Source organism: Microcaecilia unicolor, chromosome 13 (assembly GCF_901765095.1).
Source record: "Microcaecilia unicolor chromosome 13, aMicUni1.1, whole genome shotgun sequence".
NCBI classification, from domain to species: Eukaryota; Metazoa; Chordata; class Amphibia; order Gymnophiona; family Siphonopidae; genus Microcaecilia; species Microcaecilia unicolor.
In genome coordinates this window covers 73,334,193-73,351,210 of record NC_044043.1, presented here as the reverse complement: position 1 = coordinate 73,351,210, position 17,018 = coordinate 73,334,193, and the positions used below count along the sequence as shown (strand labels likewise).

General features: G+C 46.6%; 1 protein-coding gene and 1 pseudogene across 2 annotated transcripts in view; both read right to left on the bottom strand.

Moving 5' to 3' along the window:
• The window catches only part of PRKCZ (protein kinase C zeta), a 245,692-nt gene that overhangs the window by 18,886 nt on the left and 209,788 nt on the right, over positions 1 to 17,018 (bottom strand). The window lies entirely within an intron of this gene.
• On the bottom strand, positions 12,923 to 13,041 carry LOC115456913 (annotated as a pseudogene).

The window sequence follows — 17,018 nt, the reverse complement described above, 5'->3', positions numbered from 1 at the left end:
TGTCTGCTCTACTTTGTTTGGTCTCAAATACAAGTTTAGCCTCCTTTACCCAGCGCGGCTGAAGGTGATCAACAATGGCCAAGCGGTCTTTTTTGAGAGGGTGAAGGAGGCGAAGGATTATGTCAGCAAACTGCAAGCAGCAGACGGAGGTGTGCATGGAGGGAATAATGGCTGAAAGGACAACTTCTTAAAGACTTGGCCAAGTCTGATGTGGTAATTATGACCGCAGGAGTCTGGAAGAGATTTCAAGTTGATTGTTACAAATGTTTGTGCGGACTCATCGTTGTGAGTCGCAACTGTTTATAGTTGGGGCTGTGGGCAGCCTGCAGTTTGACATGGATACCAGAGGGTTGCAACCCTCAGAGGAGTAAGAAAGTGTCCTAATCCTGGGGACACGGAAGCTCATTTGCCTTCGGGCATGGTGGGGGTACAGTATGGTGGGGGGGAGATAGGGGGGGAGGGGCTGGGAGGGGGTTGGGAAGGGGAAGGAGGAGTAGGGTCGGGGGGGTAGGACAAAGGAGGGTTACTGGAGAGAGACGAATGTGGATGTGTGTGGAATGTGAGAGTGAGATCTGGCTGACTGGGAGAGAGGGAACAGGGTGTGAGGTGGAAGATAAAGAAGATTACCCGGGAGGTGGTGGCTGGGACATCTCCTGGGTGCGTATAACTGGGAGACAGAGGATGGGAAGGCACACTAGCATTTGGGGATGATAAATTTAAAGATTGTGACCTGGAATGTGGGGGGTATACACTCCCCAATAAAGAGGCAGAAAATCTTGAAAGTTCTGAATGATCAGAAAGCAACAATAGCTCTCCTGCAAGAAACACACTTAACACAAGTAGAACACGAGAAGCTGAAGAGATGGTGGGTGGGAGAGTTTATGGATTCCCCTGCAGTAGACGGGAAAGGCGGAGTGATAATACTGATCCGCAAAGGTCTGCATGTGAAAGTACAGAAAACTATAAAGGACACTAGAGGGCGGTATGTCCTGGTGGCTCTAGAGATAGAGAGACAGCCATTGCTGTTATGTAATATATACGCGCCCAATAAATTTGAGAAGGTGTTCTATAAGCACCTTCTGCGGCGGTTACAGGACATGGGAGAAGGCCCTGTTGTGATGGGCGGGGACTTTAATGAAGTCAGAGAACCGCAATTAGATAGATCTAAGCCAACGGGAAGGGAGCTGTCCAGAAGCCAGAGGGGTTTGGGGATGCTGGAGGAGGCGTTAGATGTGATAGATGTTTGGAGAACCCTAAATCCATTAGAGAGAGATTATACGCACCTATCCCGAGCCCACTCCACGCTATCCCGCATTGATTATATAATGATTGCAAGGGAGATGTTAACACAAGTACAGGGGACTAAGATTGGTCCAATAGTGGTCTCTGATCATGCTTGGGTCTCCCTGGACATGCAATTGAACAGAGATGCGCAGAGGACCTCTTCCTGGCGCTTCCCGACATACCTTTACCGAGACAAGCAATTCCACCTGCAGCTGAGAAATAGATGGGAGCAATATCAGGAGGAAAATGAAGCCCATAGGAGTGACCCGGTGCTTTTCTGGGAGGCCGCGAAAGCGGTGCTCCGAGGGGAGACAATAGCCTACAATAGCTTTCGGAGGAAGGTGAGGCAACGAGAAGTGCAGAGGTGGGAGAGGAGGGTAACAGCTTTGAGGAGACTATATGGACACACTCAGACACCAGAAGTGCGGGCCCGGTTGTTGGAGGCGCAGCAAGCTTTAAATGAACTTCTGCAGCAAACAGCGCAAAAATCTGCACTGTATTATAAGTATCACCTTTATAAATTCGCTAACAAAGGGGGAAAATTTTTAGCTCGATTATTGCACAAGCAGGTGGGCTCCAGGAAAGTTCTTTCGCTAGTTAATAAACAAAAGGAGCTAAAGCATAAGGATAGAGAAATAGCGGAGATCTTTAGGCAATTCTATGAAGCGCTGTACAAACCGCAGCTGGAGATAGCAACTCTGAGTGAGGCATATCTTGGGAGCGTTGATGTGCCGAAGCTGCACAATGATGACCTACAGATCTTAAATGCAGCAATAACGGAAGATGAGGTAGACTGGGTTGTAAAGCAGAGCTCGCTGGGTAAGACACCTGGGCCGGATGGTCTCAGCAATGAATTCTATAAACTACTTAGGCCGGGAATAGGACGACAATTATCGGAGGTTTTTAACGAAGTGATCAGTAGGGGACAGATGCCCAGCCATTTGAACCAGGCTAATATTACGGTCATACTGAAGCCGAACAAGCAAGCGCACCTGCCGGAGGCCTATAGGCCTATATCTCTGTTGAATTCAGAGACAAAATTTATAGCTAAGATACTGGCAAATAGACTAGCTCGGTTCTTACCGACATTGCTGGAGCAGTCACAGGTGGGCTTTGTGAAAGGCCGGAAAGTAGTCAAGAATCTAAGGCGAATACTTGGTGCCCTGGAGCGAGTGCGGAATGAAGGTTTGCAAGCTATGTTAATCAGCTTTGATGCTGAAAAAGCCTTCGACAGGGTGGACTGGGGCTTTATGTTTGAGACCTTAAAGGCCTATGGCATAACGGGATTTTTTGGGAAGGCTTTACAGACTTTGTATACGGAGCCTAGGGCGCGAGTAAGTGTCAATGGGCTATATTCTGGCTGGTTTACTATAGGGAGGGGAACCCGGCAGGGCTGCCCGCTCTCGCCGCTTTTGTTCGTATTGACCCTGGACCCGCTAATACGGGAAATTGGAAATAATGTAGGAATTAAGGGTGTACGGATCCGGGGTCAGGAGTTTAAAACAGCGGCATTTGCGGATGACTTGTTGGTACTGATCACAGACCCACAGAGTTCGTTGGACCAACTGATGGACAGTTTGCGGGAATATGGGGACTTTTCAGGGTTTAAACTGAATCTGGAGAAATCGGAGGCACTAGTTAGCGCAGGGGTGGATCCGGTGATTTGGAATCGGACACAGCTCCGTCAAACACATAGGGAGTTTAGGTACTTGGGAGTGCAGCTCCCAATGGATCCAGCGCAGCTGTATAAGGTTAACGTCCCTCGTTTGATTGGGGAATCTAAAGCACAGCTGGCGGCGTGGATTTCCATGCCACTGTCCTTTCTTGGAAGAATACATTTATATCGCATGATAATATTCCCAAAATGGTTGTATATGCTGCAGATCTTGCCTATTAGGCTGTTGGCTAAAGATCTGAAAGCCCTGCAGAGGCATGTAGCGTGGTTCTGTTGGGCGGGGAAAAAATCGAAAATGCAATGGAAACATGTATATGGGGCGCAGTGTAAGGGAGGCTTGGGCATGCCTGATTTGAAGGATTATAATTGGGCGTGCTTGGCTAGACACTTGCGGGATTGGCTCCTTAATAAGACAACCTATACCGATATATGTTGGGAACAAGCTTTCTTCAGGCCATGGTCCTTAAATTGTTTGTTACATGCTAACAGAAGGGGGATACCAAACCCGTTTAAAGATAGTGTACTTTTGCAACCTCTACGACAGGCCTGGAGGGTACTCTTAGGGCACTGGGGACAGGATCCGGGAACCAGTGTGATGCTGACGATAGTGGGGAACATGGACTTTCCGGCGGGTCAGGAGAGTCGTATTTTTCAAGACACGAAGAGGCAGGGAGTGTTTTTATTGGAGAGTTTTTTGCAAGTGGATGGTTCGCTGTTGCCCTATGGGGAATTTGAAAGGAGATGTGTGGGAGGTCCACTGGCAAAATTGGCCTACTTGCAGTTGGAACACTACTTTAGAGGTTTGCCCCAGTCTGCACTCACATTGGATTTTGGGAGGAAGATTCGTGACTTTCTGAAGGGGGATGCAGTGGGGCAGACTTCAATCTCTTTGTTTCATAAGGCACTGGAAGAACTGAAGCCTAAAAAAGATATTGGTGAGGTAGTGGGGAGATGGGAGCAAGAAGTGGGGGGTTCCTTTGCAATCGAGAAGGTAATGGCTGCCTTAAAAGGGATGACAGGGGTGGTGCATAGTGCGGAACTGCAGGAATGTCATTTTAGATCAATCCATAGGGCATATTTCTCGGGTAAGCAAGCGTGGCATGCCGGGATAGTGGGGGCAAATAAATGCGGGAAGTGCGGAGTGGGCATGCCTTCTCTGGCACATGGGATGTGGCAATGTCGGCTCATTCAAGGATTCTGGGCGGCTCTCGCCCGGTTCGTATCAGAGCTATTGGGAAGTAGGATACACTTTACATTTGAACGGGTAATGTTTAGCTCCCCAAGAGTATGGACGGTGGGAACAAGGGAAGAAAAATTGTTCCTGAGCAAGTCCTGCATTCTGGGGAAGAAATGCATAATGAACCACTGGCTAATGGACATACCGCCCTCATACTGGTACTGGAGGAACAAGTTGCATGCTCTCATGTTATGGGAGGCTAGGGGTGCCCGTTACACGCCGAAAAGGAGACAACACTTTGTTCGAACATGGACTGCATATTTGAATGTAGTAGCCCCTAGAGCTAGAAGTCAGGTGCTGAATGAACTGGGTTGAGAGGGGATGAATGTGGAGTGACTGATGGGAAGCAGTGTGGGGGGGTGGGTGAGGCGGGAAGGACTGAGGTAATACTGAAGAGAGCAGACAAGGACAATCCATAATGTAGAGATGACTCACTCCTTGAATATGGGGGTTCCTATTACTAAGTTTGCACGACTTCTAAAGAGGTGTTGGCATAGGGTGAAGGGCTGTAAGATATAAGTCCATGTGGGGCAGATTATGTCGTAAGATATAAGTCCATGTGGGGCAGGCTATATCGTATGGTCGACACCTCCTGTGTTTCGATGGTGGCTGTTCTGTGTGGTTGTATTGAGCAGGGTGGTATGCACCCTTTTGGAATATGCAAGGGTGATTCGCATTAACAAACATAAGGCGAGAGATGGAATAGGGAGGGATGGGGGGGGGGGGAAGGGGGGGATAAAATGTAAAAGTGTATGGTGACTTAAGTGATATCATTGATAATTTGCGTTTGTCTCATTTTCTGAGCAACTTGTACAATTTCTGTTACCACTAATAAAAAGATTTAAACATAATGTCACACATGATCAGAAGACTCACTTGTGCAGAATGGTGAACCCGATTATCTTCAAGAGCACCAATATAGACTGGGTGACTTGAACGTTGACTTCTTTCAGTGATCATAAGAACACAACAAAAGCCACTATCAAACCAAGGTCCATCGAGCCCAGCAACCTGTCTCCGAAGGTGGCTTGTCCAGGTCACAAGTACGAAGGAGATATTAAAAAGTAGAATCTATTTCTCCTAGCTCATTTCCAGGGATGAGCAATGGTTCTCCCAAGTTTACCTAGCTAATAATCAGGTTTGACAGCTTCATTATGTGTTATGTGGAAAAAAAAGTCTCATTGTGTAATTAGAAAGATTAAGCAACCTGAATCATTTCTAATTAACCATTCTACCCTGGTCAATCTTTTCTTCAATCTGAAGAGCTCTAAACTGTTTAGTTTTCTTTTAAAGAAAGGCATCTTACCTCTTTATCATTTTTGTTGCCATTCTCTGAACCTTTTCTAGTTCCAATATATCCTTTTTAAGATGAGGCGACCGGAACTGCACACAATTCTCAAGGTGCAATCAAACCAGGGACCTATCCAGAAGCATGATCTAGGCTTTGCTCTCCCCATCCCTTTTCGATAATTCCTAACATTCTATTTGCTTTTTTAACAGCCTCAGCACACTGGGCTGAAAATGTCACAGTACTGTCCACAATGACTCAAAGATCCGTTTCTTGGGTGGTGGACTCAGAACTCAGCATTTTGTATCGGTAGATGGGATTCATTTTCCCTATGTGCATCACTTTGCACATGCCAATATTAAATCCCACTGAAGCTCTTTGTGATCTTGGGCAAGTCATTGAACCCTTTAACGCCTCAGGTATAAATTTAGATTGTGAGCTCACTACGGGAACAGGGGAAATACCTAGTGTAGTTGTATGGACCTCACCTTGGAAAAAGGCACAAGTTAAATATTTAAAATAATAGATAAAATAAATTTCATCTGCCATTTAGATGCCCAGTCTCCTAGCCTTAGAAGATCCTGCTTCAGCTCCTCGCTATCTTCTACTCATTTTTGTCATCTACAGATTTAATCACATCATTCATCACTCCTATCTCAAGATCATTGATAAATATGTTAAACAGCAAAGGTCCCAGTATAGACTTTTGGCAGGGCCACTGAGAGGGGAGGAGGGGTAGGGTTGGCAAGATTCCCCAGGCCAAGCCTCCAAGGGGGGCCCAGCACCAAAAGGTTCTGCTTCCTTGGTCTGGTCTCTCTCCTGCTCCTGTGTGTCGGGACTCTGGTGATTACGTTAACGTGATAACCCGGAACACAGAGAGTGACAGACTGAGGGAGGAGCAGAAGGTAAGGGGGTGGGGGTGGCAGCCCGAGTGGGGGTTTGTGTGTGTGTGGTGGTGGTCCTTCCCCAGGCCTGGCTCTCTCGGCGGCCCTGATTTTTGGGGCACTCTACCATTACCTCTTTTCTATGTGGATAACTGACCATTTAGTCCTACTGTTTCTGTCTTTTAGCCAATTTGCAGTCCACAAAAAGACACTGCCTCCTAGCCCATGACTCAAATTTCTTAATGAGTCTCTCGTGAGGGAGTGTATGCTGGACAGAGCTGGAAAATAATAGTTACTTGACTAGCTAGACTAGGGCAAGTATCTTGTTTACCACTGTATTCTAGAGGCACAAGGAGCAGTGGTGTAGCTAGAACTGAATGGGCCCCAAGTGGAAAAATGGGGCCTGGAGAGAGGGGGGTAGAAACTGAGGGGTATCTAGGGTACTGTGCGTGTATAAGTGGTTATCGAGGGTAGGAGTATGTTCAGGGTCGGGGCGGGCCTAAGATTGTAGGTGTGTGTGGTGTCTTTTCTGCTGTTCGTGAGGTGTGGGAGAGTAGAGGCTTCTGTATGTCAGGGGAACAGTGGTAGTGTTATTTGTGGGAATGTGTGCAGGTGAAGCTGTCGTACACGGAGTGGCTGGAGCAGTTGGACGCACATTGAGAACATGGGGTGGGCTTAGTCCTAGTCCAAGAATGGATTCTGATGAAGGGGGGGGGGGAGAGGAGGAGACATGTCTGACATAGGCCTGTAGGAAGGGTGGGTTGTGCAATAGACAATTTAGAAGATGACCCCCCTCTCTCACCATTGCCTCAGAGCCTATAAAATATTTTTACAATCTGGAAAGGGGAGGAGGTGAGCACGACACACACTTCACTTACAAGCAGCTACTTTCTGTGCCGCCTCCTGATCTCAATCATCATCACATCTTCCTTCCTCTACTTCCTCCCCAACCCCCAAACATGTGGCTCGGCAGCCAATAAAGCAGTTGAGGACTTCACAGAGATGCCAAAGGTGGACCGTCCGAAAGAGTGAGATTTACCATCACAGAGAAAGACTGATGGCCAAAAAAAGGTTTGTTGTTTTTTTTTCTCCCCAGATGGTGTGTCATGGCTATAAATCTAGAAAGGTGTTTGTTTTTCAAATTAAAAAAAAAAAAAGCAGTCTTTGGTTAGGCCTCTGCTTCCTCCGATACCATGCTAAGAAAGCATATGGAATCATATTTCAATTGAATTCAAGATCAAGAAAGCTTTTGCTCCTTTTCTTCATGGGAGATTTCTTTCCTTCCCTAAACTCACCTTAGGACACCTGTGTTAGGGTTCGACACAGGCACTGCTCCAGTCAACCCCCCTCTCCCTGCTACTATCCCAGGAGTGGGTTCTGTCAGATGCTTGGAGCCAGAAGCAAGAGCCCTTTGGCACTCCTCCCTCATCCTACCTCGCAGGTAGTGCAATAAGAGGAGTGGTCAGTGCTGTGCAGCAGTTCTGAGGTTATGGCTGACTTCTACTTTTCTCCCTTTCTCCTTCGACATTGCTCTGAACCTGCAAACAAGTCCTTTTTGATGAATGGGTTAATATCAGTCACCTCTCTCTGCCGCCTCCCTTCCAATAATTTAAATGGCTGGAAAACACTATGTTCTGACAAACAAGCAGAAGAAATAATAAAAACCATTACTCATCCATCTCACGGGCTGAGTGAAGACTAAGTACAGAGACAAATCTCTCTGGCATGCAGAGATGCAGGAGAACACAATAAGGGAAAGCTTTTCTCTTTTCAACACACTGAAGGCAGCACAGTGCCCTCTGGCCCAGATTTCTGCATAGGCAACTGCCTCCAGTGCCAAGTTTTGATAAGGATCAGAGAGTTGCTATTGTGTTTCCATCCGGGCCTGTCCTTTGTTTTCTTGTGCTGGATGCAACAGTAGAAATAATCTCAAAGTGAAAACTGATCAGGTGCTCTGCCTGCCTTTATGCTCTGATAGGCCCTGCCACACCCAGAAAGGCGGTAAATCAAATTTGTGACCCTTTACCCTTCATAAAAAAGGATAACAGTCAATAGGCTTGATGAGTCTCCAAAAAACTCTCTGTAACGTCTCAAATTGTAGCACCAGGCAGACAACATACTTCCCAGGACATCATGTCTGGTCAGCAGATGGATAACTCTGTATCCCTCAGAAAGGAATTTACTTCCTGCACTTGATATACTGCAAAATCAATCCAGTCACTGGCAACTAAACCACCGCTACCCTTCACTTCCTAGTGGACACTGATCTGGCAACTTTGGAATTTTTGAGATTCAGTTCCTCCTGTTCCTGGGATGGTCCCATTTCCTTCACTTCCAGGGCTGCATACCAGTTTCTCAGTTGAAAGGAAGGTAGAATTGGGGTATTGATTCTAAAAATCTGGTGATCTGGGGTATAATAGCAGCTAGGTTGTATAGGTCCTCTATTTATGTTTGTAGTCCTAAATTATGGAACACTCTTCCCATAGAGCTTTGCTCCTTGCAGGGCCGGTCTTAAGGAGGGGCAACAGGGGCGGCCGCACATGGCCTCGCAGTCACGGTCACATCCCCAGCATTGGTGGTCACTCAGAATCTTAATTTGCAAATTTTCAATCAAGGAACCCCCCCCCCCCCCCCCCCCCCACAATGTTCCCCACGGACTCGCACTCCTCCAGTTACACATTGACGGTCAGAATCTTTTTGCACAAGTTCTCAACCTCGTAATCCCCCCCTCCACCCCCGCAATGTTCCCCAGCTTGGCTTTTACCCCAGTAGGCATGCGACACAGCAAGCAACCAGCAGTCACAGTTTTTTTTTCACATGGTTGAGCCCTGAGCAATAGTGCAGCTGAGCTGTGATTGGTCAGGGAGTTTTGTCTCTGTCTGGTGCTAAAGGCTCTTCTAATTGGCTGGGAGTGATAGCCCTGGCCAATCAGAAGAGCCCTTTTAGGTGCCAGACAGGCTCCCTGACCAATCACATCTGCTTTTCTTTTGCTTTGGCTCAGCCACGTGAGAAAGCTGTGACTGAGTGAGTTCACAGACATGTGGCCTGCAGGCAGCGCCTACTATGGAAGGTGCACAGCCAAAACCAGATTCCATGAAATACTAATCCTCTGGGCAACAGTGACAAACATGCTCCCAGTCCCAGAGGTTCCCACTGAGCCACCAGTGGGTCCTCGGTCAAAGACTAAATAAAAACGCTCAGCCTGCTGTGTTGCGCCTCTTAGGCCACTGACTTGGGCTTGTGGTGTGGCGGTGGCGCCAGATTACCACCATTCCCATTTTGATTAAGTGGGTGGCACAGGCACTGGTAAGAATCAGATTATTTTTTATTTTATTTGTATTTACATTTATTTATATTACTAATACTATTTTGGTTTGATATTGACTATCAGTAGTAATTATTTTATAAAGAACACCACTTAAAATTAATTGGATGATTTTCTCTGCAATCTTCAGCTGTTCTTATTTCAAATTCATTGTTGTGGTAATTATTTTAGAGGATAATACTTCATAAAGTTCCTGAAGGTGATTTCTCCATCGGTTAATATGATTGTAGAGTTATTACTTTTTTAAAAATTTTAAGGGCACATAAATAGAACTTTTTTAAAAAATCTTGTAAAAAGGGGGAGGGGCTAGATGGGGCAGGGCTAAGCAAGAATCCGGGTGGGGGGGTCCCCACCGAAGTGGTCTGCACAGGGCCCCGCAATTGCTAAGACCGGCCCTGGCTCCTTGCACGCCATCGGTCAGTTTAAGAAAGATTAAAAGACCTATTTGTTTGCTTAGGCATATGGCCAAATTGACTGATCATTTTGTTTTTTACGTTTAAATAGATGATTCTGAATGACTGTAGTGTGATTTGTATTTTACTTTGTATATTCTTTTTTTTTTGTTCCTCACATAGAATATTTTAGATATGTGAGTTAGGAAAAATTATGTTCTTACCTGATAATTTTCTTTCCTTTAATCATACCAGACCAGTCCAGACTAATGGGTTGTGTCCATCTACCAGCGGAAGGAGACAGAGAAAATAGTTCGAAGTGAACCGCCCCTTAAGGGTATCGTACAGCTTGGAATGTTCAGTATTTCAAATAGCCAAGCAATGGTGCTCTGAAGTCTAGAAGAAAACACAGTTAATACCAAACAGGCAAACTCTTGGAGCCAATATGCAGAACCTCACTGTTCCTGCTTGGCCGAAGGCAACTGCAACTTCCCCTCAAAGTAAGCGGGAGGGAATGGTCCATACCGAGCTTGCCCAAGCACATAGAGATCTACCCCTGAATCCGGGGAAAGAACTCCTTGATCCCAAGTAACAGGAGTCATACAGAGCTGGCACAACAAGTGTCAGGATATTGAATAGAGAAAATGAAGTAGGCAGTGCTATAGGACATCCCACCGTATTGAAGCATCATGGAACAGCCAGGGATACCTAAACGAAACAACACTCTGTCTGACAGACATCAGCCAGGGAGGGCATCTGGACTGGTCTGGTATGATTAAAGGAAAGAAAATTATCAGGTAAGAACATAATTTTTCCTTCCTTGTCATCTATACCAGACCAGTCTATACTAATGGGATGTAGCAAACCAGTTTCCCAAAAAAGGGGGGGGGGGGGGGGGGGAGGAAAGAAGAATGCAGAAGGATGAAAAATCAACAAAGCTATACACACACCAAAAATTGATCAGCAGAAAAGGATTCGAAAATCCAAACCACCAGGCTACCAAAATGGAACAGAGTTAGACACTAGAAAAGGAACTGAAGCTGTAGGACGTAAAACAAACGTCCTGAGCAAAAGAAAAACTAAGTACCCCAAGAGGAGCAAAAGAAGCAGCAAAGATACTCATGCCAAAGGACCCCCCTTGGAAGGGAGGCAACAGTCGTATCTGAGTAACAAGGAGAAGAACTGTCTCTCCTAGACCAGGATCCACTTCTCTGAACCCTGGCAGGACAAAGGCTAACTCTCAAACTTGCCGGTCTGCCTTGAGTACAAGATGGTCAGAGGAAGTGACCCTAACAAGTTCTAGGAGTATGCAACCCCAAACAGTGTGCCACATTTCATAGAAGAAAGGAAGCAAGGCCCAGGAACCACCCAGACCCGTGTCTAGTGAGAGAATCAAACTCCACAGAAGAAGAAGAGACTCCAGAGAACCAACTAAGTGGAGCGCTACTCTCTCCAGGAGAACCATAAAGAAAAGGGCAGCAGCATACCAAGGTACAACCGTAGAAAGAAAGTACTCCTAAACCAGCTCGCTCTGGACTTAGGGATGAAAGAACAGAGCCAAGAGAACAAAAAGAGACAAAAACAAAGAGAGTCGAGAGTCAAACTGCAGAGAAAAGAACCCCAAGGTGCCAAGAAGACACAAAAGGAACAGAGACAAATTCAAACTCCAGCAATGGAGAAGCTTCTCGCCAGCCACCAAGAGGCTATGGCAAGAAAAGATGCCACAGGAATGGCAGCTAACAGGAGACAAAGCAGCCTTGTCTAGCAATCTAACTGCGGTAAGCTACAGCTGCCGAGAAGTTACTATATCCAACCCGCAGAAAAGAGCTGGGGTTGACCGACAAGGTGAAACAGTGCCCAACAGGCAAAGGAAAATATGCTCCAGAGTCAGACTGAACTGTGCTCAACGGACAGAAACGAAGCTGAGCTCATCAGGCAAAGTAGGATCCATGCTAAACGAGAACAAACGGATTTGCACTCAAAGCACACAAACTGAGCCACGCACTGCGGGCAGAGAAGGAGTCGCACACCTCTGGCAAAGATAGAAACGCACTGAACAAGCAGAGAAGAAGCTGAGAGTAACAGACAGAGGATGAGCAGTGCCCCACTGAAAGAGCTGGACGCTAGAGGTACCTGCAGAACTGAAGCTGTGATAGTGGTGGAACCACGTATAAAACGCAGACAAGGAGCTGCGCTGCAGACACCGGCAAGGAGCTATGCTTCATACGCATACATGAAGCTGTGCAGCACCTGCAGACACATAGCTGTGCTGAACATACCGCCATGGAACTGTGCCCAATCTGCAGAAAAGAGTTGTGCTAAACACACAGAGATGGAGCTACACTCAACAGGGGGTGGAGCTGCGAGTGCGCACTGCACACAGACAGGGAGCTGCGTTCCACAGGCAGACACAGAGCCGTGTTCTACACGCAAACACAGGACTGCGCCCCACACTGAGACCTGCAGAGAAAGAACTACACTCAACATGTGACAATGGAGCTGCGTTCAACATGCAGAGATGAAGGTTGCAGAATATGCAGCGAAGGAACTTCACTCCACATGCCATGATAGAGCTGTCCTCAACATACAGCGATGGAGCTAAAGCCAACCTGGAACTTTGGAGCAGCGCTCAACATGCAGCAATGGAGCAGCGCTCAACATGGAGCTGTGCTCAACATGGATGGAGCGGTGCTCAACAAGCAAAATGCAGATGGAGCCCCAAGGAACAGCCAAAGAAGAAGGTGCTGCCAGGAGGCCAACAAGAAAGGAACACAACTTGTGGAAATTTAGACCTGGTGCTGCATTGTCCTGGCCCAGAGGGACTTTTTTTTTTTTTAAGCCTACAGCACCTGGTATTACCAGGCGGTCTCCCATCCAGGTACTAACCAGTCCCGACCCTGCTTAGCTTCTGAGATCAGACAAGATCAGGCCTGCTCAGGGTGGTGTGGCTGTAGGTTTTTTGTAAACAACCTTCTTTACTAGTGACAGGAATAAATAAAGGTTTACCTCAGAGGCAGAAAAGGGGGGAAAAACAAAGTTTCCTTTTCTTTGTTTTTTTTTAAAAACAACCTTCTTCACTAGTGAATAAATAAAGGCTTACCTCAGAGGCAGAAATTCAGATATACCTACCACCACAGAAGAGAAGAACCCCACAGGGGAGACAAGTTACTCCATGCCACAATCAACCATCACCCTGCTAGAAAGACAGCCAGGGGAGGGAACCAGGGTCACTGGATATCACCCTAGCTGGCAGATGAGGAAATCAGGACCACTGAGTATCATCTAAAACTAGCCCCAACACGGCTACCAGCACACCCCTGGCTCCACTGTCACCAGAAGAATCTGGGACAGGAGCTACCAGCCAGCAATCCAGAGCAGCTGCACGATCCGTCCACCATCCGCTAGGAGACAGAGAAAATACTGAACATTCCAGTCTGCACGATACCTTTAAGGGGCGGTTCACTTGGAACTATTTTCTCTGTCTCCTTCCGCTGGTAGACGGACACAACCCATTAGTCTGGACTGGTCTGGTATAGATGACAAGGAAATAAAGTTTTATTATTATTATTATGAACTTTTCTTTGCTTACAAACTTGTTCAGTGCTCAAAGGTCTGACATATCTCTTGAAGTAGTAGTTGACAATGCTCTGCACAAGGAATACAAACAATTGATTTCTGATCCTCAGGCATAGGCAGCAGAATGGGTGGGCCACGACCTTACCAATATTTTGCAAACAAGCATCAACAATTTGTAATTTGTAGCCACGTTGAATTATGTTTAACACCCATTTGTCTGTGATTATCTTCTATTATCTCCCTCCAACTGGAAGATTTGCTAGTGTCTTGTACTCAAAAGTACAGACCAGGCTTTGTCTGGACTTCTTTACCATGCGTCTGTGTCTTTTTATCCGTTGGCAGTGGTGTGCTGGAGCCGGCTCACAAGAGCCGGTTGTTAATTCTTTTAAGATCTTGCAAGCCGGTTGTTCTGCAGGGCGAGCCGGGTCTGGTAAACAAGGTAAGTATGGCAAGAGGGCACCACAAGCCATGCTTACCCTGTTTACCTCACCTCCCATCACTGCCCTCGTTTGCCTGCGCCGCCCTGGGGGGTTTAAATTGTTTTTATTACCTCCGTCGAATCGGCCAAGTCATTGAGTTTGTTCCCTCAGAGTCCCGCCTTCTGACATAATTTCCTCTTTCCATGAGGGCGGGACTCTGAGGGAACGAACTCACGAAGGGAAGGCTAGAGATGGGCAAGGCTTTCAATGATGCGGCCGCTTCAATGGAAGTAATCAGGGGAGAGAGGAGAATCGCTGGGTACGGATGGCTGGAGGGGGGCAGGGGAGAGAAGAGAATCGCTGGGTATGGATGGAAGGAGGGGGCAGGGGAGAGAAGAGAATCACTGGGTATGGATGGCAGGAGGGGGCAGGGGTGAGAAGAGAATCGCTGGGTACGGATGGCAGGAGGGGGGCAGGGGATAGAAGAGAATCGCTGAGCATGGGTGGATGGATGGAGGGGAGGGCAGGGGAGAGGAGAGTCGCTGGGTATGGGTGGATGGAGAGGAGGGCAGGGGAGAGGAGAGTTGCTGGACATGGGTGGATGGAGGAGAGGGCAGGGGGAGAGGAGGGTTGTTGGACATGGGTGGATGGAGGGGAGGGCAGGAGCGGAAGGCTTGCTGGACATGGGTGGATAGAGGGGAGGGCAGGGGAGAGGAGGGTTGCTGGACATGGATAGATGGAGGGAAGGGAAGGGCAGGGGAGAGGAGGGTTGCTGGACATGGATGGAGGAGAGGGAAGGGAGAGAAGAAATGCTGGACATGGATGGCGGGGAGAGATGAGTGAGGAAGGAGATGAGATTAGGGAAAAGGAAGAGAGGAGAAAAACTGCACATGGATGAAGAAAATAGGCAGAAGCTGGATCCACTGGACAGTCGAGTCTGCTGAGTAGGACCCAGCTTTTACTTACGGATGTAGGGCAAGAAATGAAGAAGAAAGGCGGAAAGTAAAGAAATAAATGGAAAGGAAGCCCTGGAAATGGAGTTAAGAGGACAGATAGCAGCAGAATCAGATACTGGGCCAGCATGACCAGAAAAACAAAGTCACCAGACAACAAAGGTAGAACAAATCATTTTATTTTCATTATAGTGTTTGGAATATGTCCACTTTGAGAATCAGGTGCTCAACATTAAAAGGTTATATTTATTGACTTATTTATGGCATTTTATCTACCCCCCCCCCCCCCCCCCAGGCTCTCTCCCCAGCTATAGCCAGCTCTGCAATTTGGGGGGGGGGGCGCAGAGGTGGACCGGGGAGAGAGCCTGTTAAACATTTACGAGCACATCACTGTCCATTGGTCTTTATCTCTGATGGTACTGCTGGTGAGGTAGTTGCAACGAAAACCTGGTGTAATTACTGGATTAGGATGGATACTTCCCTTGATTGTATGGTCTTTTGTAAAAGTGATATTGCAGTCTTCAAAAAGTACATTTTTTTGTTTTCTATATTATCTGCTAACGTCTGTGGAACAGTTTATCTTTTATCAAGCAGTTTGTCACCTTTTCTCCAAACAGATTTTCTCCTGTGCATGATGCATCAGCTAATCTTTCATGGATGTCATCATAAAGTCATCAATAGAAATCAAACAAAATAAAACATGGAAAAGAAAATAAGATACCACCTTTTTTATTGGACATAACTTAATACATTTCTTGATTAGCTTTCGAAGGTTGCCCTTCTTCGTCAGATCGGAAATAAGCAAATGTGTTAGCAGATAGTATATATAAGAGAAACATCAAAGCATTACTTTGACAGTCTGACAGAGTGGGAGGGTGGGGGTATGCATGGGGACATCAAAGCATGTTTTATTTTGTTTGATTTCTATTGATAACCTTTAAGAGTGGACTAACACGGCTACCACACCTCTCTATTTATCATAAAGTCATGAAGCTCTTAACCAGGCCAGTGTTCTCCTGGAAATTGCTAGAGCTGCTCCTCTTGCAGCCTTATCACATGCATCCTAAGATGTGCTAATGAGATACTTGTCCTATTCTTCTAAATCAAGCAACTTTAAGAGAATGGTGTCTGACCTGTTATAACCAGATGCAGCTATCATGTCTTGAATCTTTTTTAAGGACTGCATTAAAAACAATCACATGTTAAAACTGAAGAGCAGCTTTTCTTGAATTTAGCATTGCACTCTGAAACAGTCTTCCAAACCATATTCGAAAGCTTAGGGTCCTTCCCTGCAGTGTGAGTGACTTTTTGAGCTTGAGGACAGATTCTACCACTACAGACTGATGCAGGAGCAGCAACTTGTCATGACCCCATTGCAGGCTGAATCTTATACTCCATCTGCATTCTCTTAGAAGTAGATAGTATTGTGAGGTGTGGGGGAGTGAGAGGGCGGACTTGGGTAGCAGTGCCTGAAGGAACCTCTGGCAACTGCAATTTGGACTTCTGGTTGATCAAAGAAGGGGGAGGGGAAGAAGAGGGGAAGGAGGAGGGACTTTAGAAAATTTAGGCTGTTTGAAGTTCTTTACATCTCTATATATAAAAGGCAAAACCAACGTTCAATGAAGCCTCCAACCGGAAGTGTGAAGGGGGAGAGATATCCGGTTTCCCCATGAGTGTCTGCCCCGCCCTCGCTCTCTCTCTAAAACACAAACAGTGAAGGAAAACAGCAAAGCAGGAAATCAAATCGCTCTCTCTGTAACAATGAAGGACTCAGACGGGGGAGGGGAGAGAGGGCAGGAACACACACACTCTCACATGCACACAGAACAAAACCTTGCTAGCCCCCGTTTCATTTGCATCAGAAACGGGGCTTTTTTACTAGTCTTTACATATTAGCTGAAATGTTTGGTGAACAGTTAATTATGTTATTGTGCATTTTATACAACAATCTAAAAAATACTTTTAATGAAAATGTCTCTAGCTAA